Source organism: Phasianus colchicus, chromosome 8 (assembly GCF_987193195.1).
Source record: "Phasianus colchicus chromosome 8, bPhaCol1.hap1.1, whole genome shotgun sequence".
Classification (NCBI taxonomy): Eukaryota; Metazoa; Chordata; class Aves; order Galliformes; family Phasianidae; genus Phasianus; species Phasianus colchicus.
In genome coordinates this window covers 32,403,062-32,428,808 of record NC_143443.1, presented here as the reverse complement: position 1 = coordinate 32,428,808, position 25,747 = coordinate 32,403,062, and the positions used below count along the sequence as shown (strand labels likewise).

At 42.6% G+C, this 25,747-nt stretch overlaps 1 protein-coding gene across 3 annotated transcripts in view; it reads left to right on the top strand.

Annotated features, from left to right (window-relative positions):
• Positions 1-351: 351 nt before the first annotated feature.
• The window catches only part of CHST15 (carbohydrate sulfotransferase 15), a 44,263-nt gene continuing 18,867 nt past the window's right edge, over positions 352-25,747 (top strand). Inside the window, exon 1 of one of the 3 annotated variants that reach the window (XM_090145629.1) lies at positions 352-527. The gene's annotated coding sequence lies outside the window, so the exon portion shown is untranslated. The other 2 variants (XM_031597345.2, XM_090145630.1) reach the window with 2 other exon arrangements.

The following is a 25,747-nucleotide window of genomic DNA, read 5'->3' as shown; positions in this document are numbered from 1 at the left end:
TGTACTTATTGAGTACCGGCTTCTGGCTTCTTATTCAGTGTTTGTGAGGGTTTCATTACAAAACTGACGATGGCGGTACCGCGAGGAGGGATGGGGACCCGACACGAGCCGCGTCCCTCCTCGGCTCTACCTCCCCCTATTCCCCCCCCCGCCATGCTCTGCGATGCCGCCTCCCCCCAGCATCCCGCACTGTTTGCTCGGGAGGGACGGAATTTCCTGCGGGATCCCTCGGGAAAAGCCCATCTCCTTCGGAACGCTTCCTTCTGGCGGGTCGGAGCGCGTAAATGCATGTGTATATTTGGGGGGGGGGGGCACTGCTGGGGACCTCCTCCCCCGCGGAGCAGAGCACGCCTCCTAACGGGCTGCGCAGCGCGGCCGAGGAGTGGCGCGGGGCTGCTCCCTCCCTCCCTCTCTCTTTTTCTTCCTCCTCCTCCCCCTCCCGCAGGGCAGAAGGCGGCGGGTGCAGCGCGGATGGGCGGACGGAGCGAGCTGCGGGCGCGCCTCCCGGCTGCAGGGAGAAGGAGGAGGTAAGAGATCATCGCCGGGTTTGAGGTTCCCTGGGTCACCTCTCCTCAAGTTTAGGAGGCCAGCGGGGACTTTGCGGGAAGTTGGAAGCACGCATCGCGGAGCCCGGAGGGGGCGGCCCCGGGGGTGCGATGCTGCTGCTGCCGCCGTCGCCACCCGGAGGAACCGCGAGCTCGGAGCGAAGCGTGCCGGTACCCCCGTAACCCCCCGCCTTGGGAAGCGGGGTCTGGGAGCTCCCCTCACCGCGGGTGGGTGCTGGGGGAACCCGGGGGGATGTGCCCACACGCGGGGCGCGGGGAATGGGGTTTGCCGGAGGGATGGTGACGGGGATAATGGGATTTGCTTTAGGGACGGTGACAAAGATTCGCTGTCGGCTCCTCGCTGAGCGTGCCGGGGAAGCGCTGTGCCGGTTGCTGAGATTTGGGAGAGCGGCTGCATGAGGGTTGCATCCCATTCGGGCAGCGCGTCTCTGGAATGAAGCTGTGGATGGATGTTGCCATTCACCGCTGCGTATTTTTAGGTGAAGAGGGGTATTTCTTAAATGCGAGCTGTTAGCTGGTGAAAATAGCTTCCTGCGTGCATCTGCCGAGAGTGCAGTCAGGGTTTGGGGATGGGCTTTTATGGTGAGAGGATCTTCAGCAACAATTCTCTGTCTGAACTTTGTCGGTGTCATAAAGTGAGTTGTTGGGGGGGAGGGGGGGTTTAGTCGGTTGTGTTCCTGTGGTTGCTTCGTTGTAACACTACTCTGCATCGCCCTGGGATGACAGAGCAGGATGACAGAGTTCAGTTCTTAGATGGCGCATCTCAACACTGATCAAACTTTCAGATATGGAAATATAAGTAGTTTTTTTAATTGTATTCTATGGTTTGGGGCCTAAAAGTGTCTTCCTATTGATTTATTTGCATGTGACATAAGGAAAGTTTCGCTTCTTGAAAATCATGAGCATCCAGAGAACCAACGTGTGCCTTTTGTGTGTGGTGAGCAAGAAAAGGGCAGAGCGCTCAGCTGAGCAGATTGCAGGTTAGAACTCCAAGTTTGCTGGAGCTGTTCGTGCAGGGTAAATATTTTTAAGGTCTTGCTGAAAATTTTATGTGCTCATGGGTGTAAACAGATGCCTAAACGAACAGCATTGCACTTCATGCTAACTGGGGAATGCCTGATCTCTGGCAAGAAGGGAAATTTCCATTAGTGAGATGTCACAGCATCTCTGTGAATCTGTGTGTATGTTTATATCGTTGCTTTTCATATAAATTGATAAAAGTATTTAATGTATAAAGACACGTGTGTATATGTATGTGTGTATATGTATGTGTGTGTATATATATACATACTCACTCTTAAACAGTAAATACTGATGGAATAGGTGTCCTGGGGCTTCTCTTTGATAGCAGTCAAAATGTTGTCCCACATCTCTTGACTTGAGAGCTCCTCTGTTGCTGTGCCATCCCACTGTTGGGCACTGAGTCAAAGTATTCATCTGGCTCTTCGTGTGCCACCAGGAACAAAATCAATTTGAATGCAGAAAGGATGAAACTACCTCTATGGTGATCTAGTAGGGAAACTAATTCGTGGGTTTTTTTCCCTTTAAATGGCACTTAGATCCTCTGCCTGCAAGTGCAGCCAGCGTGCAGTTCTGAAATCAATAACAAAACAGTTTTATGGTTCAAATTTTGTAATAGGAAGACTAATCTCAAATTCAGAATGCTTTATTTGAGGGTCTGGAACAGGAACATGATGAAACAGTGGAGATTTGCATGACAAAACACTTAATTCCACTAATGCAGTGGAAGACAGTAATGGATTTTATCTTCTTTGCTAAACAAAAAGGAGTTATCTGGGAACTCCAAATGAGCAGGTTGGAGCAGGCTCTGGTGTTTGGATTATTTCGTGTGGCTGAAGTGGAAGGATAAAGTTATATAATCCACTCGCAGCATTAGCAAGGATGGGATTATGTGGGCATAATCAAAGAGAGGCAAATAAGATCCTGCTGATATTTTAAAGCTATTTTAAGCAACACAGACACTGTGCTATTTGTACCTGGAGGCAGCGTGATTTGGGAGCTGTCGCCTTAAAGTACAGAATATTGCTCTGTAGTTACTGGCTGGAATGGGTTGATTTGCTAGAAACAGGCTGGCAACTATCAAATTAATATAATCTGAAACACATGGCAGGCTTTTATGGTGCGAAAAATGGAAGTAACCAGAAAGTCATTGGCCCTCTGGACACAGTAAATACACTTGTGCAGAAATGGTCACAAATTGGGATGACCAATTCTAATACTGATTGATAAATCATTATTTTGTGATTTATCCTCTGTGCTTATGACCTCCCAGTGCCTGCCAGCACTCCACAACAGTCTCAGACCTTGTTGAAGAGTCACAGAGGGTGATTTTAGCTTTTGTGGGATGGAAGCAGACACCTGTGGCAGGAGCTGTATGAGAAGCAGGTGCTTCAATAGGCAGAGATGGTAGCCCAGGTGATTTCAGTGGGCGTTATTTTCAATAATGGAACATATCCCAGCATTTTGGCTCAACTGTTATTTAGTTAGGTGGATGGCAGTAATTCACAGGGGTGTTGTTGATAATGATACTGCATTCCCATCACCATGTAAGGGTTTCTTTAATAAAAAAGTCTATCTGCTGGCTGGATGGGGGATCCTTCTCATTATTAAAAAAATTCCGTTGTTCAAAGATGCAGCATTACTTCGGTTTACATTTATATGTATATATTTGTATATGTATATATGTGTATATGGGTTTATTACATGTTTACATGAGTTGATGGTGATAGGACAAGGGGGAATGGTTTTAAACTGAGATAGGGGAGGTTTAGGTTGGATATTAGGAGGAAGTTTTTCACCCAGAGGGCGGTGAGGCACTGGAACAGGTTGCCCAAGGAGGCTGTGGATGCCCCATCCCTGCAGGCATTCAAGGCCAGGCTGGATGTGGCTCTGGGCAGCCTGGGCTGCTGGTTGGTGACCCTGCACATAGCAGGGAGTTGGAACTGAATCAGCATTGTGGGCCTTTTCAACCCGGGCCATTCTATGGTATTAAGAAGCTGTAACTCAGCACTGTGTTACTTTTACATTTTGGGTTCTAAACGTTGTTCAGGCACTTTCCATAGGGAGAGAGGCAGCAGCTAATGTTGCCCAAATGGCATACTGACTCAGGGAGCTGCAACATCCAGCTGTGCTGCTGTTTCAGTACCAATGTGTCGCTCAGGCAAAGAGAGCCATGACTTCAGTAGGTGTCGATATACTCCTTCTACCTCCTAGGTTTTAATTACACCTGCAGTTACTCTGTCCTTAAGGGCTATGTATCCTGCCACCAGAAACTGCAAGGAAATGTGCTGTTAAATCACTCGGTGCTGCTCTGAAAACTCAGGTGATGTGAATTGCCCCATTTCCAAAGCTCAGTTTACAGGAGCCTCCCCTGGCTTGAGCTGGGCTCTCTTCAGGCTCAGTCCTCCCCCACCCACATTTTCCTCTTACCTTGCGTTCCCACCACACTTCTTGGCTGAAGAATGCAAACCACGGTGGAAAAATAAGGTACGTTTCCAATAAAAGAACAATTTTTTCAGTGTTTTCCCCCACAAATTAGTATTATGTATTTAAGCAATTAGTGGAGTGCAGCGTTGCTTTTTAACTGAAGAACTGCGGTGCCAGATTGGAGACTAAATACAGCTATTCACACGAGGGGACGGGATCTGTAAGCTCCCACAAGCTCTTATCTCAAAGCAGCCTGAATTACACTGATCTCTCCACTTTTACTGCCATCTCACTAAAACTGCCTGGTTATGCGTAGCATTGTTGACCCACTCCTTTAAAAATATGTTGGGCTGCCCGTGTGTATCTAACAGAAAGCACATTGTGTGCTCAGCCACACTGGCTGTTTGTCTGTACGACCTTTCCATTTGTGTTTCTGATCCGAAGGACGTGATTACGATTCTACCCCAGTTGCTTGGTTTGGTTTTTACACGTGAGGGAGAAGGGAAGGCTTGCGAGGAGCTGGAGAGCAGCAGACGTGCTGCAATGGGAGCTCTGTAATCCTTTGATTACACAGCTGTGCCCGACATGCCACTAAACAGCACTTTAGGGGCAAGCAGTTAATATAGCTTTGCTGTGGAATATTTATTGATTTATGGTACACCTGGCTTCCAGCAGCTGTTGGATGTGGCTTGCAAACACGCCTTGGAGGGGCATGGCATCCTTATTCAAAGGCAAACAGGTGAGGTGCTTGGTGCCTAGCAAGAAGAAACATTTGAAATGAAGTCTAGCTGGGTAGTGATGGCTGATTGTGTCCTCTGTGTCCTCCTGTGGCTGCACACCGGAGTCGGTGGTTGGACAACACCAGCCCATTGCCTCTTCCTGTTCCTGGACCCAGATGAGGGTAGTAGTAGGGAAATGCCACAGGCTTTAGAATTTCATGCTAAGATGGAAGTGAAAGATTGAAAGACACAATATCTAATATGGCACATACAATTTGGTAGAACCTAGGGGGCCTACAAAGAGGAGGGGAATCAGCTTTTTGAAAGGGTAGATAACTGCAGGATGAGGGGAAATGGTTTGAAGTTGAAAGAGGGAAGACTTAGGTTGGATGTCAGGGGGAAGCTCTTTACTATGAGAGTGGTGAGGTGCTGGAACAGCTGCCCAGAGAGGTGTGGATGCCCCGTCCATCCCTGGAGGTGTTCAAGGCCAGGTTGGATGGGGCCCTGGGCAGCCTGGTCTGGTATTAAATGGGGAGCTTGTGGCCCTGCATGTGGCAGGGGGTTGGTGATTCATGATCCTTGAGGTCCCTTCCAACCCAGGCCATTCTGTGATTCTGTGAGAACAAATTACTGTGGCCCTTCCCCAGACTTCAACTGCTCTGCAGAGTCCTTCTGGCAGCCCCGTTCCAAGTGCAGCTTTGGACTTTCAATCCATCCACTGGAAAGCAATCTAAAATGCAGGAGTCAGTGTGTAGGTCCTGGTTTGTAGATCCTTAAGTTGTGCATTTGAGTGCAGTGTTAACTGTGTGGTGCCTAAGCTAGGATGTAATGACCTGTGAATACCAGAATTTATTCTTTCAAAGAAGAAAGACTGGTATAGCCAGAAGGTCTGGCTGTGTAAAGCAAGGAAAGGGAAGGAAATCGAGAGGGATCATTTACTATTAGGAATATTTATCATGTAATGAGATGGGTTTGCCTGCAAGGCCAGCTCTTCCCTAGGAAGCTTCATCCCTTGAAAACTCTTTAAAAAGTCTTAAAGCCAACACTTCTTTTGCAGGGCCCTCACATGGCTTAACTCGTACTCTTGGAGTTTGGCTACTTGTTAGATCAGAAATCTATCCTACAGCAGACACATAAAGATATAAAACAGATAATGCAAAGCAGACATTGTTAGTGTTGAATAAGTAAAACAGAAATCTAAAATTTCTGAGGCTGTTAAGGAACATCTAAACCTCAGTTCTTCATAGATCTGTTTCACAGTGGGATGCCAAGGGTTGTGCTCTTCTTCCCTCTGCAGTCATGGTTAGCACATTAGTAGACTACTGCTGTGTAGAGTTGATCCTTTTGGCTTGATTGCTGAGACTTTAGAAAATTGCTTGGGGTCATTTCTGCAAAGCATTTTGGATGCTATTTTGTTGAAGTGGAAGCAGAGCAGTCTGCATGTGTACATCAGGTTTTGAGCTCATGCAGAGCTGATGGCAGGTCAACTCCACAAAGGAGGATGGGTTCACATCCTCTTGAAGCTGTGCTTCAGGATTAGGAACTCCTTGCTAGTTTGCTGGCTCTCTGAAATTTTAACCACGATATCTGGATAGTAGTTTTTCATCTTTTGCAAATGCAGAGCTCAGATAAAGTGACTGAGTTTTGCTAGGTGAGAAGCTACCAAGAGCAGTTGCTGCGTGAGCTATAGTTGTCTCCCTGTATAAAAGGACAAAAACTTGTTCTTGAGCACTTCAGCATTGACTATTATAGCTTCAGGCCTTGAGCAACTCGTTGGACCTATTCATAAGGAAAATAACTTAGATGAAAAAAGAAATCATAAATTATAGAGCTATGAAAACAGTATCTCAGGTTGAGGATTAACTTGCCTGAGGAAGAGATAAGAATAAATCAGAATGAAACCACTATTGCTCTTGACATTCAGTATTAGAATTACTTTGCAAAGCTATTTATGTCAGCTTTAAAACAGTTTGAACAAGAAATGAGATGTGAGAGGTGAGCAGAAAGTAACAGTGGATCCTAAACTCATTGCTCTTATTACAAGAGGGAGGAAAAATTGATTTGTCTAACATCAGGCTCTTTAAATACTGCAGCATTTAACTCTTCAGAGGAGATACTTGGAACACTGCTAAGGAAAGCAGCCAAATTAAATATACTCAGTGTAGTAAAAAGGAATGTATATATAATGGTATCCGTGGAAATCCCACATGGGTTTCTATTGCATTGGGGTTGGTCAGGAGCTCTTGGTGTTCACTGAGGGGCATGGTGGTGATGAGTTGATGTTTGGACTTGATGGTCTTGGTGGTCTTTTCCAAACTTCATGGTTCTGTGATGTAAGGTAAACCAGTATTTGGCTCTTCCAAACTGCACAATGGAAATTTTCCAGTTGTTTTGGAGAGGTTCAGTATTGACTATGTGAATCAGGAGTGAATTGGAGTATTCTCTGGTGCCTTTAATGCTGCTAGATAGTGACAGTAAGGAATCTAAGTCTCCACTGCCTTTTTTTATTTATTATTATTTTTCCTTTTTTGAACAGGTTTCAGTAACTCTTTGGATAAGGTATTCTTTCTAGGTGGCTTCAAGTCATCTGCTGCTTATTTCTGCCTATAGCTTCAAAAAAAAAAAAAGTCAGTATTCTTGCTGCTTGAAATAACAGTTTCTATGTTGCAATAACTTGTTTTTGGTCTAATACAGTGGAATGCATAAAAAGCTTCTGCTGTGATTTAATAGCTTTGTCTTTTAATGGTAGCCATTAAGTGGGTGTAGTAATCTCTCCAGTTATGTAGGTTTTCATCTTGCTATACTGCTACATTGGATAATAAATGACAGAAATACTGAAAAATGTACTTTGAAAATACATGTAACCATGTAAATACCAAAGCCATGTAAATGGCTTTTGTTGGGCTATTGTAATTCCTAGGTATTTTGCCAAGGCTTTTCAGTATTAGAAACTGAAGTGAAATTTTATGACAACTTGTGCATTAAACCCACTTGCTTGTCACTGAAACAAGACTCTCCCAACCATAATCCCTAAAAATGTTACATTGCAATATTTTAATAACTTTATTTGTGTATCTTGAAGGTAACAAATAATTCTGCAATAGCCAGTATCATTAAGCTGCATTTACCAACAAATTACAGGGTTTCAAATTAGGTAATATAAATGCTGTGCTCATTCCAGCACAGCAGTTCTCAGGATAAACTTCTGGCTTCATCAAAATCAATGAAAACTCTTCCTGCTGACTTAAGCATGCCAGGATTTAAAAAATAAAAGTAAATTGAAATGAGATCTTAAAAAGTTTTCTCGATGAGTTGCTGAACCTGAAGTCATACAGCTGTAGATTTCTGTGCACACGTTCCTTAGTTCAGCTGGGAAGTCTGAAGGTGGAAGTGATGTCTGCTGGGGTTGAGAGCATGTGAAAGGGGATGATGCTTTCATTTGATAACACCACTACTGCTCTATTATTTCATAGAGCATAGGGAATGTCCTCAGCTGGGAGTGATCTGTAAGGATCATTGCATCCAAACCCTGGCTCCAAACATGACCACCCAAAATCCAAACCCTGGGTCTGAGGGCACTGTCCCAGTGTTCCCTGAGCTCTAGCAGCAAGGGGCTGTGCCCTCTGCCCTGTTCTGTGCCCACCACCCTCTGGGGCACAGCTTTTCCCCATCCCCCAGTGTTACTCTCTCCTGGTGCAGCTCCATTGCGGGGACCCATTTTTTGAGGCACCTTGGAGTTGTGCAAGGTTCAGGGCTAAGGGAAGCTGAGTGTGCAGGTGGATTTCCCTGCTATGGATATTTAGGTCCTAAAGGTGATGGCAACCCCCAGAATCCACCTCTTTATTTAGACTATAGCATTGCGTGGATAGGAGTTCAGCCTTTTGCATTGGGGCAGCTTTCAGGAATGGTCTTAGGGCCATTTTTAGTGTTGTCCTTTTGGCACCAAGGATTTTTTTTTAGGTAGCAGTTGAATAGGAGGAAGGAATTAATTTGATTTAGTGATGTCAAACTGAGAACTGAGTTCCTCCTAGCACATCCATCGAAGAACGCTCAGTGGCTCTGGATTTAGCCTGCCATCCGCTTTACTTTGCAGAGATAATTTTGAGCTTCCTTTGCTGATAAATATTTAGACTCTGTTTATATTCCATCTGATTTTCTGCTAGATAGCGCTTACTGACTTTTTTTTTCCTGTAAATACTTATTACTGGGGAGATTGGTATCACAAGATTTGAAAGTGTGCTGATGGCAGTTTTGTAATTTTAACCATAGCTGGCCACATCTTTGCTGATTATCCAAGAGAGGCTTATTGTTTTCTAAAAGGAAACGATGTTTCTGGCTGCAGGAGTTGGAAGGGCAGCTCTAATTGCTTCACTTGCAGTGCAGGTGTAGGTGCAGAGGGCGTGAATGGGTTAGATGGGACCATTGCTGAGGACTGAGAAGGGATGAAAAGAGCAAAGACTTTCAGGTTTGTTAAAGGTTTAGTTACCAGCATGTTGCTGAACCCAGCATAAAAATCACACCCGTTTCTTCTGGTTTTCAAGTTAGCAATCTAAAATCTAACAACCTGGAGAAATCCAAGCTAATATTCAATAATTTGAGTGCCTGAAGGATTTCCTTCTCAAAACTCTGTGTGCAGCCTGTCCGTACGCTCTGGTTCTGTGATGTGCACTGGGGTAGCTTGGCTAAACCTCAGTGCTGTTTTGCTATGCTTTGCTAATTCCTTTTTGGAATCTTTTTTTTTTTTTTCCACGATGCGAATGTGACAACCCCACTTTAATTAGCTAACAGCAGTTGTCACCATTGCTGGGGATCACAGTAAATGAGAGTCTTAGAAGTATCTATGTCAAAATAAATAAATAAAACATCTAAGAAGCTTCAGGGCTTTACTAGGAAGCAATAAACTTAACCGAAATGGTTAACAGCGCTGTGATGACTTGCTGACTTATATTACAGCCTGTAGCCACCAGATGTCACTTAGTTTGTGCGCTGTGTTGGGGAGAAATACGTCCCTGTGTGTAGAAGATTTACAAAAAGAAAAATAGCAGTTTGCTCTAAATGGGTTTGTTCCTGTTTGTATTCATAATTGGCAAGTTGCCTTCCTTAATAAATATTTTCATCTTAAAATAGATTGTATGGTCCTGTTTCTCACAGATGAGATAGACATTGCATTTTTTATGAGCCTTAAATGTCAGCAGTGACATTTTGAATTCCAATCCTTAAAAGCATAATTAATAGGCTTACTGAATTTTCAGGAGGATGAATGTACGTTTTATGGGAAGGACGTGTTCTTTTATTATGAACTACACAATCATTGAAGATGCTTAAGCAGGATTTTACATCAGTGGTCAATTTAAAAACAGTGAGATGAATCGAACTCATGGAGGACTGAAAGCAAGGTGGAAGGATGTGAAGACAGGAAAGGGCCACTTCTAAAACTGGGGAACAGCATCCACTCATCCTCTGGTTTTAAAGTCTTTAAAGCAGAATGTAAATATGGATGGATGTGTTCTAAACTGTAGAAAAAACACTTGGTGCCCAATGTAAAACTGCTTCTTCCAACCCCAATTAGCATAACCTGTCTCAGTGAGTAGAGTAGGATGTGATGGCTGATTGGTTATTCTCACTGGTGAACAAAGACCTCATGTTCTGGGTCCTTGTGTTAAGCAGTGTTTCTTCCCTCCCATTACTGGTGATGCTAAATCTCTGTTGCATACTTGGTCTTTTTCCAAAGCAGTACTGTGAGAAAGTAGAAACAGAATTTACTGGACTTGAAGCAAACAGACTGAAAGAGGATTTTTTGGGGGGAGTGATTGTGCTTTTCTGATTTTGTTTCTTTGCTGTTGTTTGTTTTTAATGCTTTAAATGTTTCTACCGTAGATTTCATTTTGGGTTGCTGTTGTAATTGTTCTGTGTGTCTCATGCAGGTTGGAGGACATAAATCCACTGTTTAACATGAACAATGTTTTTTCTCTCCCATCTTTTTCTTTGAGGTCCTCAGGAGTAGCTGTTTTGAAAGACTACCTACCTTCATTTTTCATCCATGGTGAAAAATGTGCTCTAGTATGGCATTCAGCAATTTGAGGCAAGAGTATTTGACACAGACCTTTCTTTTTTCCCTTTTTTTTAAGTGCTTGAGCAAAACCAGAGAACAACGCATTGTTTAAGAGAAACGGCGTTGACTAATAAATGGGGCAAACTGGTGTTTTAGCAGCTAATACGAAACTGATTATATTAATGAGGGCTCCAGTGTATTAACTGACTGCTGTTTACGAGCCCGAGGGTTTCACTTTCTAGCTGCAGGGCTCACCGCAGCAGCTCCGAAACGCCACCTGCGACCGCAGCCGGGGTCAGGGGCGGCCCAGCGCGGGCAGGGCGGGCCCGGGGGCGGCGCTCGGCTGTGCCCGGTGACCCCATTGAGCGCTCCGTGCTGCCGGGGGCGGTGCGACCTGTCCGTCGCTTAATGTAAATGATCTGCTTATTCTTTCAAGTTCGCAGCGAGAGTGATATTTGCTCGGTTTAGTGTGGCTACTAGGGGGAATTAAGATTCAGTGCTGCTTTAGATGGTTTATTTAGAGTTTGGTTTGCCAGCACTTGTACAGTGCTTATCTGAACTTTGGGTAGTGTCCCTCAATCCCTGAGTAATGGGTTTCTGATTGGTGAGTAAGGATATCTAGGTTGTTCTTGGACTCCCACCATTTTACACCATATGGCAATATAGGTAACATATATCAGTACTCAGTCATTTTGTCATCCACAAACCAAAGAGTACCTCTGCAATGCATCTGGCATCTGCCACTGGGTGATGCTCCATGGAGGGAAAAAATAAGTGTCCATACCACGAGGATCTGAACAAACTTCTGAGTATGTGTGAGTGCACTCTGTCATCCTCCCAAGTCTGCTGTTTAGTCATAAGTGTTTGCAGCTAAGAATATTGTCTTTACGTTTTTAATTGTTCATGTCTGGGGAATGCATTTTGTCTTTTCCAGATTGGTTTTGCTGGTCTAGCTTAGCCCTGTATGAGCAGCCTCTTTGAGGAAAACACAGGGATAACTTTCAAAGGAAGGAGAAAATGTATAATTGTATGGCTTTATTTTGATTAGTTTTTATTATCAAAGTCTGATTTATGATACTGAGTTATGCAATAAATAAACTGAGGAAAATTATCAGCATGTAACTTATTTTTTTAGTGTAGAGAGGACAGCTGTGAAATTGTCTGGGTTTATGGATTATTCAGAACCTGTGGAGGCACTTACTTTGATGATGAAAGTTCTGGATAATGAAGGCATTTTCCAGCATTTAAAAAGTAAGAGAATTATAAATTAAATTGAATGGCCAATGGCGAGGCTATCGTTTCTCCTGTGCCACTAGGATGGTTTTCTAGCTTGCCTTATTTCTCCACTGGTTATGTGCTGTAAAAGCATGAGGTGAGTGACTTTCACAGTTGGCTTCATTTTTGCACACTAGAAAGTCTTTATCCATTGGGTGCACCACTAGTGTTAGTGCCAGAAAGTGGAGAGTTCTCATGGGCAGAACACCAAAGCAAAATGATTTAATAATAACAATAACTAACCAGTTTGTCTGACAGCCTTGCTGCTTGGATCGAGAGACCCCCACATGTGGGTGATGATGTTCTGGCTGCCCCGGTGATGGAGGTGTTTGTAGACAGAGGGATGACAGAGCCAGCTTTACACCTCTGTGCTGCGGGGCTGCTCCATCTGAGATGGCTCTTGCTGGCTGCTGAGTCACACTCCTGGGGCTGTGATGAGAGATGTGGCATTTAGCAGCACTTTATTGCATGTTGCTACTTTGGGTGTGGGCGTGGAGTGATCTTTGCAGAAGACAATGATTGATATGACCTTCTGCAGCGCACGGTGTGTTTTGTTAACAGCATTCTTGAGGGTGGAAAGCACTAAAGGAAACCAAGCGCAGACCAAGTTGTACAATGCCGTATTTCTGAAACCATAAAACTCCTTCTGGTGCCCTTAATAAAGCTGGAGGCGTAATTCAATAGCATTATTTATAGAGCAGGTCAGCATGGAGCCCTTTTTTTCTGGACTCGAGGCACTAAAACAAGGGCCATCCGTGGAGCTGCAGTTTGGTGCATCAGCTATAGCTTGTGCTTCCACTGCCAAATGCACCAGAACAGAAGCATATTTCCACACCGTTATCTGCCTAACACACGTGCATTCTATTTGTCCTTGCTTTGTAGCAATGAGTATCACTTTTGAGAAATGAACCCTGCTTGCCTAGAACGCTTGTGTTGTCATTTACTGACAGTATTTTAGGGATTTTTTTTATGATGTCATTATTTATATTGCATAGTAGTGCTTAGAAACCATAAGTGAGCTTATAAGTGAGCCACCTAAGACACACTTTTAAGTTTTTATCTCAGTGTAGACCTTTCTGCAGACATATATTAAGGAATTCACAGTTTATTTCACATTTAAAAAAAAAAAAAATCCCCTCCAAAAGCATCTGTATGCTTCTGATGCCATCGGAGTCTCCTGGGTGTCTGAAGGCCTTGAACACATTAACAACCTAAATTAAGTTATTGCATTAAGCTCATAAAATCAAAGAACTGTGTCTTTAATTTGAGGTAGAGTAAACACTATTGGAAAAAGAGAAATCGAACAGATGGAAATGTATTTCAACACTTCAGAGGTGCTTTTGCTGGAGCTGGAGTTTTGATTAGATGCATTAATTTGGCTAAAGTTGGAGTTTTGTGAGGACTTATAAACATTTCTCGAGGTGTTTTCTGTAGGTGCTTCTCATTCTTCATGGAGTTTTGTAATGCCTATACTCTAATGACAGAAAATTTGAGATAGAAACTAAGCTTTTTATGTTCTCATTACAGCCAGGCATCTGTTCTAGAGAAACTGGCTGCCAACTGTGGTTGCTAGAACTTGTCACTTTCCATTTTTCTGTGAATTGCTTCAGTAAATGATTCATTACAAGAAGAACCCGCGTTCCATCACTACTATGGGTCTAGATTTCAGCTGCAGTGTCCCAAGGAAGATCTGTCCTCCTCTGAGCTTCCGCCTGGTGCTCACGTAGAGGTGCCTTAAGGGTGAGATTTTTCTTTTTCATGTTCTCAGCGCAAAGGTTTAAGTAAGGAGTTTTGAGCCCTTCATATGTGACTTAATTACTTAACATCTCCGTTGGGAAAAGGTTCTCTTAGAGAGCTTTGCCTTGGCTGACTTCTGAGCCACAGATAAAGACTGGATTGCTGTGCTAAATGCTGCCTTTATGTTAGAGAAAACTTTACAGAAGAGGAAGGATGGGGAGAATGCATGCCAAGTTTTTCTTGGTGCATTCATCCATAAGCAGAGATGGAGGTTGTTCTCTCTTTTTTTAACCTGGTTCTTAGGTTTTTATTGCGTTTGTTCACAATCTGCAGTCTGGCTAAGTGTGACATAAAGCATGCAAAAACATTTGTGCTTATATTCTTTCCAAGAGGAAAATAAATACAGCAAAACCAAACATGGGCAAAATCTATAGGAGCACACGGCCAAGTCCAAGGAACCAGTGACCCCATGGATGAGGAACAGATTTATGGTATTGTTCTGGGTATTATGGTGTGTGCTTACTGGGAACAGGTTGGTCCCATACATGGCATAGTTTTATTTGTTGTTCCATTGTAAACTGGAATCTTTGTGCTGTTAAAAGAGCACTGGGCTTAGAGTTTTCTGAGCTATGAAAGCTGCATGAAGAGGAGTGAATTTGTGAGAGGCTGATGAAAGACCGTTTTCTTTGCAGTAGTAGTAAGTATTGGCAAATGAAGATATTTGAATTTCCTCTTCAGTTTGTGGTCTGAATGTTATCCTTTAACTGTGATTATCTGAAGAAATGAGAGGATGATAAGCATTAAAGCCATTATCAAATGGCATTAGGTTCCATATCTATCACGTGCTCTGCCTCTGAAGATGCACGTTGCTATCAATAGATAACAGAGTGCAGTCATGCTGTCTTCATCAGAAAGATAGCATCTTGTAGGCTGGTTGGTAAAAATTAGTATCACTTCTGTGTAGTTAAAGCACGTGTGGTGTGGATGGAAGCGTGGGCTTTGGTGAAGTGCTTAGGAGGATCACTAGGAGGCCTTGGGAGTAAATGATGTTTGACATATGCAAGGATAAACATTTTCTAAGATGTTGAAAGCTATGAATTCCAGCAAAAAACTATTTCCTAGTTAGCTGTAGCTGCAAGTTACCTGGAGGTATTTTAGGTAGAATCATAGAATCACCAAGGTTGGAAAAGACCTACAAGATCAGTCTGACTGCCCATGTTATTGGGATAACTAATTAGCAAGTACTGGGTAATACTTGGACTTCCTCAGGCTCTGAACTGGCTTCACTTCGGAGCGAACGTGTACTTTCATGGTACTTTAGCTGGCTGAGACTTATCTGCTGTATCATCACTTAAGGAATGCAAGTTGTTGAGCGTTTACAGAAGTTACTGCTGCTCTTGGAACACTTATTTCTTTTCTTTATGTATTGAGACAAAGCCACAGTTGTGATCTGGTATCAATGAGTAGTTTCTGTTGACTAATTTTTGTTTGAATTTACAAGAAATTTTAATGACAGACTCCAATACTCAGTTTGTCTTTTCAGGATGCAGCTGTGTATGTTTCCTTTCATGCACTCAGCACTAGATGAGAGATGAAGTGCCCTATTCATGAAGAAGTACTTACACGGTACTTATGTACAGATGAGATATGTTTTTCCATCCGTTTTAATGCACGTCTCATGGAGAAGGCACCATATATGAGTCACGATGGCAACTTTCAGATGACAGGGTTAAGATAACAAAGTTTATGGAGAAAATTCAGTTTGGAGGTGGAGGAAAATCCCTCTTCCAGTCAGAAAATCAGAGAGCAACTGCTAGCATATACTCTAGAGTTGTCAGAACAATACTGCATTTAAATATTGCATCATAGAATGGCCTGGGTTGCAAAGGACCGCAATGCTCATCCAGTTCCAACCCCCTGCTATGTGCAGGGTCGCCAACCAGCAGACCAGGCTGCCCAGAGCCACATCCAGCCTGGCCTTGAATGCCTGCAGGGATGGGGCATCCACAGCCTCCTTGGGCAACCTGTTCCAGTGCATCAACCAATCCCCTTCAGAAAGGCTGCCTGTTTATTGAAGCATGAAGGTGTATCAAATGGATTCTAGTAGATGCCCTTTTGTAGTACTATTGTAAGCGGATAAATTTCACCAAACCATAAGATGAACGGGTACTGAAGGCATCGTATTATGCATATTCTATTTATTCCCTATAATGTTATTCATCCCTCAAAGGCATCCTTAAATAAGCAGCTGATTTCTCACAGCCCACAAGTTTTAGCCATTTCTACTGCCTACCGTTTGCAAAGTGACAGAAAGTATTAGATTTCAGATGGTGGAAAGAATATGTTTCTCACTTTAAATCAACTTGAGGTAGCAGCTGCTAAAATCAAGTAAAATCAAATGTGTAAAAAGAACAAGATGGTAATCAGAGTAACATAACTATGAATGCCCACTATTTTGCAGCATGCTGAGGCTAAAAATGCTTGGCAAGACCACTGGAAATACTCTGGGAACATTCATCTCCCACGTGTTGGTTCTGGACCCGTAATCAATGCAGGAGACAAAGACCCATGCTGAAAATAACTCTTCAGCACTGAAAGATCTCTTCCTGCAAATTCAGCTGTGTTATACTCTATCTGCATCTCTTTCTTGAATAAGAGTCGTCAGATGCTCTGAATGTGAAGATTTATTTTCCTTCAGCATGGTGAAGCTTTGGTGCGTGTCTTGCCTTAGGGGTGTGGATGGTGTAAGCCTAAATCCGAGACAGTCACTCGACTTTCATGTTGCAACCAATGCTAGGAAAGAGGCTTTCCAAGGATGTGGCTTTTCTTTTGGCTGCCCCCAACAGGTGACTCTCCGGTGTCCAGGTAATTGGATTGTGTGTAGGTTTGTGGCATCTACTTTCCTGATGAATTTCATCTCTTCTGATTTTTGGTTTTCTGAAGTGGGTCTTTAGGCGTGGGTGCATCCTTAGGCTGGATGTGGCTCTCAGCAGCCTGGTCTGGTGGTTGGTGACCCTGCCCATGGCAGAGGGGTTGAAACTAGATGATCATTACGATAGTTTCCAACCCAGGCCGTTCTGTGATTCAGCTCAAACACAAATTTGTCAATGTTTTTGAGGAAAACTAAAGTATGGAATTGCCAGATGGATACTTGGTTTGGCTTGCCACCCAGTGTAAATTTATAAAGCTGCTAGGTTAAAATTAGATTGGTTGAACACAAGGAAACGCTTATTTTTTGAATGAGTTCTGGATTGTGCAGGCAGATACAAGCAGTGTTGCTTCTGCAGGTTAACACTCTAATAATGTACATTTCAGAGGTGTTATTTTTACAAAAGCTTGGATAACGGACTTTTACTTGCTTCACTGCATTAATCATACTCTTGTTTATACAGTTTGGTAAATGGCATGAGACTGCTGCACTATAATCTAAATTATATATCTCTGTCATTAGGATGCCCATATTTAACACGTTAAGTCTTGGAAGGAATTAGAATGATTGGATATTAGGAAAACTTTCTTTTCTGAAAGAATGGTGATGCAGTGGCACAGCTGCCCTGGGAGTGATAGGGTCACTGTCCCTGGAGGTGTTCCAGAGCCATGGGGATGTGGCACTGAACATGGGCATGGTGGGGGTGGGTTGGGGTTGGAGTTGGGGATCTGAAAGGTCTTTTCCAAGCCATGGAGGAATTCTGTTTGTCTCAGGAATGACAGGACAGTGCTGGGGACATCTTCTCCTTCCAGGTTATCTTTGTTGTGAGTTACGTGTACTGCAGTTTCAAGATTGGCACTTGCCCAGTGTTCATGAAGAGCTGTTATCTGCCCGGGGTCTTGCTGTGTGCTGTCTGATTGCCTTGAAGGCTGCGCAGCCACACAGTCGTCGTCTTTGGTGAAAGAAAGAGTTTGACCCAAGTTCACTGCTGAGCTTCACTCTTAGTGGCGTGGAAGCACTCACTGCTGTAGTATCTGTCTGTTCTGTACTCACTGTATCAGGACTACTTGGTGTCCTGCTGCGAGCATGAAGAGCAATTTTCACATGGTCAGATAAGGTGATGGAAACAAGCACACTGTCCTCACCAAAGCCAGCTTTGCAAGAACACAAAAGGCATATCTCTGTTGAATGAGTTGCTCCAGAAGAGCACTTTTAAGTGAATCACAGCAATGCCTGTCCAGGGACTCAGACAAGGGAGTCTGGAAAAAAAAAAAAAAAAAAAGGGATGGACAGCAGCCAGAAAGAAGTGCATGATAAAAAAAATAGCCTGCATTTAGTAAGTGAATTCTTCCAGTACTACAGCAGCTCTTTGCCTCTGGAGCTTTCTGAAGATAAGTACTTATTTGTTTTTGATTACAGCTCGTCTGCAGGGTGTATGGGAGCTGTATTTAGATCTGAAAGCTTTTCCTACCTGTCTCTCTCCTCCTCCTGGATTTTGGTGATAAAAATAGTTGGAGTGGAAGGGTCCTGTATCAGATGAAGCCCTTGTTTCATGTTTCTGTGTTTAATTAGTGCTTTCAGAGAGAATGCCACTGATCTGCAGGATAACGGTGCGATTTATTCCTTGAAAGTGCATGTAGGCAAGAAGTTTTGTCATCGTGAAGTGCTATGATATCCTGTACTGAAAATGAAACTTCAAGGGCTGTTTAATCTTATTAAATACGTAACAAAAACGCTTGTGATTTCTGCTTGTATTCTGAATGCCATGATTTTTAAATCTGGTTCCTTATTTTTGGCAAAGGAATCTGTAAGCCACACAGAATGGATGCATCACTTTCTCTGTTTTTGTGGAGTGACCTCAAGAACTGTGTAGGCTATATCAGGAGGTTGCTTACAGTAACCGGTGAGTAATAATAATAAAAAAAGATACTGAACTTTGACCATGCATGATGTTCTAAGCCAGATTCAGGCTTAAAATGGCTCTCCTGTGAGAAGGCATGCACTGCTGTAATTAATGTAAAGATGAAGTTTTTATACAGTGCCCAACTTTTTCCGTATTCAGTATAAATCCATTAGTGTTTCTCTAGCAATCCGCTATGTGAGATGAATAGAAAACAAAGCAAAAGGATGAATTGCTGGAGATGTTGCACATCACAGTAATGTCCTTTAATCAAGTGCTGAGCACCCAGTGAGCACTGCAGGCAAAATTCTGCTCTGAGTTATCCTTATAAATACGTCAGCACAACATTTTACTCCATACTTGGGAAGGAGGAGGGTCTTAAACACAGTGGTGTGAGCTCCATCTGGATGTGGGGTGTGGGATTCTCAGTGCACGGGACATGTGGTGCTAGCAGCCTGGTGGCTGGCTGTGGTGGTTTTTCTTCTTCTAGGGTTTTTATTGCAGATGATGCTCCACAGAATCACAGAATGGCCAGGGTTGGAAGGGATCTCAAGGATCATGAATCTCCAACCCCCCTGCCACGTGCAGGGCCACCAATCTCCCCATTTAATGCTAGACCAGGCTGCCCAGGGCTCCATCCAACCTGGCCTTGAAACCTCTAGGGACAGAGCATCCACGACCTCTCTGGGCAGCTGTTCCATGCCCCGAGACTCTACGCTTTGCTTCAGCTCTCATCTTTGATATAAATCTTGCATGGGAATTGTTTTTAGAAAATGCCCTTGTGTGGATCTGCAGCAACTACTTACTGAGCCTTGTCCCCGCTTTAAATGCGGAGGAATGCAGCCCTTGTCTTCTGAACCTTAATTCTAGTTTAGGTCTAACTGAGGGATCATGATGTGCTTTGGTGTTTATCAGTAGGACAGAGGCTGGTTGTCCTCAGATCTGTTTGGTTTTTCTGTCTGGACATCTTGATTTGCAGTTAACTCAGAGAAATGATGGGCCTGATTCTGGGTCAAGGTAAAAGAATTGAATTGTTAAGATACAGGATTTTGTTGTTGTTGTGGAAATTTTTTTTAGTGATGTGTCTTCTACTGAAAAATAATTTGACTTAAGAGTGGACAATATCAGGCTGAATAGTTATTTTCACAGCAGCAAGAAGCCTGCATCGTTTCCAGGAACCTGCAAATGTGGTGATGGATTTCTGGGGAAGGCATTGCTCCTCTTTCCATATCTCCCTTTTTCTCCTTGCTTCCAATATTCCCTTTACTCCGGCAGTGTTCATGCTCTAATTAAGTGATGACTCAAACTTAGTAACTATTTCCTGAGTGCTGCTGGACAAATAATAAGAGTGGGTCCTTATGTGATTGAAAATACTGCTGTTGCTATGATTTTAGACAGTTTGCAGGTTTTCTGCAAATAGAGGGTTTTGCTTGTTCCCTTCTTGCATTTTTCTAGGGAAGTCCCGCGATGAGTCAGGAGCAGAGTCTGTTTGGTTTAAATCTTGAGGAAAAAACCATCTCTGTTAGGGAAGAAGCCACAGTTATCATTTTGGCAAGATTTAGCGTCGATTCAGGAGGTTTGCTTTGGCTCTGAAGGCTTTAGGACTGTGTGCTTTAAAGAGTATTGTGCTCTTGAACAAGTGTTCAGCAGTTGTTCAACAGACTGAGTGTATAACCATGGGTTATGACCACTATATTCTGGCTTTTAATCTGCAACCAATTCTCAAGCGATTGCCTTAAAAACATCTGTGGTGGCTTGATGTCATTTCTTGGCAGTTGCATTTATTTTTATTTAATATATATAAACGTATATGCATCAATTTTTTTGAGCAAACGGAGGAACTACAGGCTGCTGTGCTGGTCTAAAACCTCTGCAGGAGCATTTTTGGATTATTCTTTTATTTTACACTTATTTGTATATCTTGCAGGGAGGTTGCAGAGATCAGCGAATCAAAATTCTCATTTTATTGACTTATCATTTTTTTTGGCAGCTGTTTGATTTCTTTGAGGTAAGTAGGAGAGAGTTCAGGCAAAGTTTATTTCCAGAAGTGCTAACTTGAGCAGCCAAATGTGTACAATAAGCAGGACAGAGCAAATCCACAATTATTCCTCTCCTTTCCTGAGCTTGTTTTCTTTCCTATAGACCCAGTTTTTATTACTCGTACTGTTTGTTTATAGAATGGGTGCCTCCTGCCCACTGACAGGATGAACTTCCTTGCACTGCTTGCACAAATACCTTGGCTTGCCCTGATGAGACTGTGTTTGAGAGCAGAACCTTTGTGCAGCCTCTAATCTTGGCCAGTCCTGGTCCTTTTCAGTAAGCTTGTATGGGGAAAAAGCTAGTGGGTCAGCAGGCGATGTGGGAAAGGGAAATAAATGATGTGACAGTGCTGCAATGCTTGGAGCATCAATTATTTTTCTTATATGAAAATTTCATGATGATTTCATGGTGCTAGCCTTTTCTCCTTCCTTTCTCTCTTCATATGAGTCATGGAAGTTGATCACACAATCACCAACGTTGGAAAAGACCTCCAGACGTCATCCAGTCCAACTGTCTACATACCATCAATATTTGCCTGCTAAACCGTGCCCCTCAGTACAGCATCTAACTGTTTCTTCAGCACCTCTAGGAACAGTGGCTCAACATTTCCATGGGCAGCCTGTTACAGCGCCTGGCTGCTCCTTGTCATGATTTGGTTGTGAGCTGTTTTGCTTGAAGCTCCACATCTTGTCGTGGCCGCACAGGAGCTCCAGGCATGAGCTCTCACTAGAGGTGAACTCGTGTCTGGAGCTTTCCTGGAGGATGTGGGATCAGCTTTGCTCTGAGATCCCAAAAAGCCTTCAAAGCATAAACTGTGAATTTGAATTGCACTGATTGTCTGCCTAAGCACTTTACTTGCAGAAAATGTTCATCCAAGCTGCTGAAAACAATCAGAAAACTATGGATAGAACAGTATTGCCCACTAACCGTGCCCCTCTGTGCCACATCTCCACAATTCTGAAATGCCTCCAGGGATGATGGCTCCAACAACTCCCTGGGCAGCCTGTTCCAATGCTTTACACTCTTCTTCCTAATACCCAACCCAAAATTAAGAAGATTCAGTATGGAAAAAACCTTTCTCTTTTGTTTAAAAAACAACACAACACACATCAGCAGACAAAACCTTAGCGTGCCTGGCATGGGCGGTGATAGGAAAATGGACTGGGAGAAAAGAGAAAATCTCAAATCTCAATTGGTGAGACTGCAGAGCCCATCTGTGGGAGGTATGTGAGGGCTGTGCTTTGGCTGGATTTCCTCTCATCTGGCCTGTTGGTGGATGGTTTTGTAATTTGTCTCAGACATTTTCAGGTTGTGACTTGTCTAACAGGACAACCTTCCTAGGTTGCATCTTCTAATGGCACTGATGTCTATGCCTCTGGTCATGGCCATTAGTGAGTATGGCCTTATTTAGTGAAAGAATGGTATGAGCAGATATTTATAGATTTCTCCCAGCCCCAACTCTTCAAGCTTGTGGGAATTGGGGATAGCAACTATCAATATATTAATTTATTGTCTATTGTCTTCTAAATGCTTTCTAACTTTTGGCCTTGCTGAGATCCGTGTTTTAATTATATTGTGTGAAGAAAGGAAACAAAGTGATGTGGCTCCATTGATATCAAACAGGGAAAAGGTGTTGTACATCACTTTGGGAAATATGCTGGTCTACTTGAAGTGTGTTTACCATGGGTTTGCAGCATGCTACTCTTTGTGGCAGCAGGAAAAGCTGAGCATATCTAAAGAATAACAAGAAAATGCAGAATTAAGCGTACTAGCAAAAATTTGTCTTCATTTTAAAGAAATAGGAGAAAAGAACAGTACATTAAAAATTAAGAACTGTAACCTGAAAAGTAGAAGTTGTGTGCTGAGATGTCCAGAAAATGTGTGTCCATTTTAAGATCTATTCCATCTGGTTTATTATTCTCAAGGAAGGAGATTTTGGTTATATGACTGAGCATATGAAAGTAACTTCTTTTCATAGTCATTTTGATTAGTCTTCCCTTACAATCCTTTAAAAGAAAGGATGAAGATTATCTTAAGTCTTTATTTAAAATAAATAAAATGAATTTTCAAGTATTCTCTAGATCGCATTTGAAAGTACATGAGTATTTATTTATTCTTGGTGGTATCTATCTTTTTATCCTATTTAGCTGCCCTTTGGGCAATAATTAAGATATGATGGATATTCCATATTCAGTCTTCTGGCTGCCCAGCCTGTGCAGTATGGGGCAGTTTTACATAAATAAGGAGTTGTACAGGAAAAACTAGCAACACAAAATCTGGTTTTAATAGTCCTATTAAATCCTCTGTTATCTGTATTAGCTGGAGTCTGCTTCAGTCTAAAGAAATAATGTGGGACCTGTTGGCTTCAGCAGGATTTTATTGAAATTTGAGATAGAGGTTCTTTTTTTTTTTTCCTCCTCCTTCTGGTGTGTTGTCTCTCTATTATATTTATGTATCCTACTTAGGAGATCCCCCAGATATTTTCATTTTTAAGAGGAGGGTTGATTTGGCCAAGGCACTTGAAAAGGCTTCTGTGGACTCCTGCTTCGTCAGCTGGTCTATATTTATTTACATGCATAGACATGATCATAAATAATTCACCATTCATCTCAACAAGAGGAAATTACATGCTACATTATTCAAGAATGTACAGAGACGCTGCCTGTTGTGTAAAGAGTGTAAGATTCTGCCAGTGAACCAACAGCAGTTTTGCAACTAAAATAAAAAGACATAAATGGTTTATTATCAACTCAAGTCTCCTACATTTTCTTCTGTCTGCAGTTTGCTTCCTACTTCAGTCAGTACTGAAATACAAAAAAGGTAAACTGTGTCTGTGATTACAACTGCTGGAAATGCTGAATGGGAGAAGTGACAAAGAGATGCTTTGGATTGCTTGCTTTTGTGGGATGAATGAGGAAAGCTTGGGCTGCTTACACTGGGGAAAATCCTGGCATGCATCCTGCACTGCATAGTGAAAGAATGGGGAATGAATTTAATTAAAACCTCTTGGTGAAGAAAGGGAGTGGCTGTAGGGAATTATGTTCTGGCTTTCGTGTGTTTATTACAGTGGGGTTTTATGGCATGAACACGACAGTGGGAAATCATATTAAATGTAAGTCTGCAACTAACACTTACAGATCCATCTCTCTGTGTTCTGTTAGCTGGGTGGTGCCATGCTGCCCTGTGGTAGGTCTTCAGAGATCATCTATTGAAGCAGCTTGTTGCAGTGTGTAAGCTGGCAGAGTTATGGTTGCTGGTGAACTTCAAATTCTTCCTCCTGACTGGTGTGATTAAGATCTCATTTATGCTGTAGCCTAAGCATATTTCTTTTTTCTTTTGCCCTTGTATCACCTTCCCTATAAAGCATTTTCCTCAGCTTGCAAAGATGTAGTTAATAAGATTTTTCTTTGAGTTTATATTCACTGCACCTGACGAGGGTTCAATAAATTCCAGTCCGTTTTATTAACATGCAAATGGACATAAAATTGTATGGAGAGGCTTATGCAGCATTTGTATAATCCTATGCTCTGGATCCATTAATGCATCTCAGATGGCTCTTTTAAGAAGTTTGAGAATTAATGTCAAGTACCCAAACCTTGAATTGATTGTGCAGGAGTGTCTCAGATCAATCTGTTCAGCCACTAACACCAGGCGAGTTTTAGGTCCCAATTAGAGGAGGACTGGAATATAAAAATAGATTTTTTTTTTTTCTTTTAGCAGTGCATAGTAACTGGTCCCTCTGAGGTGTGGGCTGATTGTCAAAGTGGAGGAGCTTAGGGAGGAAGGACTGCTCAAAAGTACATGTGTATCACCTAGTATGTTTAATTGTACTGATGCTGTATGTTTTTTTCTAGCTGCCCAGATGTTACAGCTACCAGCATAACCTGCTGTCTGTTCTTTGCACTTTTTTCCAAGAGGTTGCTGCTTTCACCTGTTTTCTTACTGAGGCCCTTGTTTCCATCTCCTCTTTTTGTGCAGTGTTTTTTTTTTATTTTTATTTTTTTATGGAACTGTTCTCTCTTCATGATTTCTCCTCTTGAAACCTCTATTCCATCCTCCATGAATGATATCCAAATCAGCCCTCCTTCAGTCTCCTCCCACCAACCTTTTTTCCTCAGTGAAATTATCTGCTCAGGTGCCATATTGCCACTTGAACAGTTGACTGACGAAGTGGAAACTTTTCTCTTGTTGCCAAAACCTCCCTTCCTTGTCCTCCCTCTCTCCAGCAATTGGAACTGCCCATGTCATGGTGTTGGAGTAGGTGATCTCCAGAGGTCCCTTTTCACCCTGATGAGAAAACTGCTGACCTTTTTCCCACTTCAATCTTGTATCTTCCTCTCTCCTTGCCACTATGTTGGTGCTGAAGAATGGAGGTGTTGGGGGAAGCGAGTGGCTGCTCTCACAGATGTCCACATGGGGACAGACAAAGGTTGCCAAAGTGATGGAACCTTTCTATCCAAATCAAGTGACAAAAGCCAAAATAAATGTTGACCTTCAAAGGCATAAGTTACAACTTCATTTTTTTCAGCATCTTTTATTTTCCTTTTCAGGTTTTCTTAAGTTTACTGCTTCATTTTTGGCTTTTCAAAATTGCTTTAAAATATTTCCTGTCTTTAGTCCTCAAACCAAAGTAATTCTTAGGATTCTTAGAAATACAAAATGTAAGTATTACCTAGAATATTGAAGCACGTGTATCATCTGTCAACTTTTGAATTTGACCATTTGTCTTCTCCAAACAGAGATTTACTTGACCTGAAAATGTGGATATTCCCAGGGAGGGATTTAATACACTCCAAAACCAGAAATTGTAGAGGAACTACACCTTAATGTGCTTTAGTTATGACCATTCCTTGGAAGGCTGATCGCTTGGTTATGCATTTAAGTGTCTGCTCTGAGTTCTGCCTGCAATCATAGAATCACAGAATTGCTCAGGTTGGAAAAGACCTTAAAGATGATCAAGTCCAACCGCAACCTAACAATGCTACTCTAACAATGCCAAATATGAGCACAGAGGTTAGCACAAACAATTCTGAATATCTCCGGCCATTCTTTGGCTGTGAGCAACCGTGGTGGGGAAGTTTT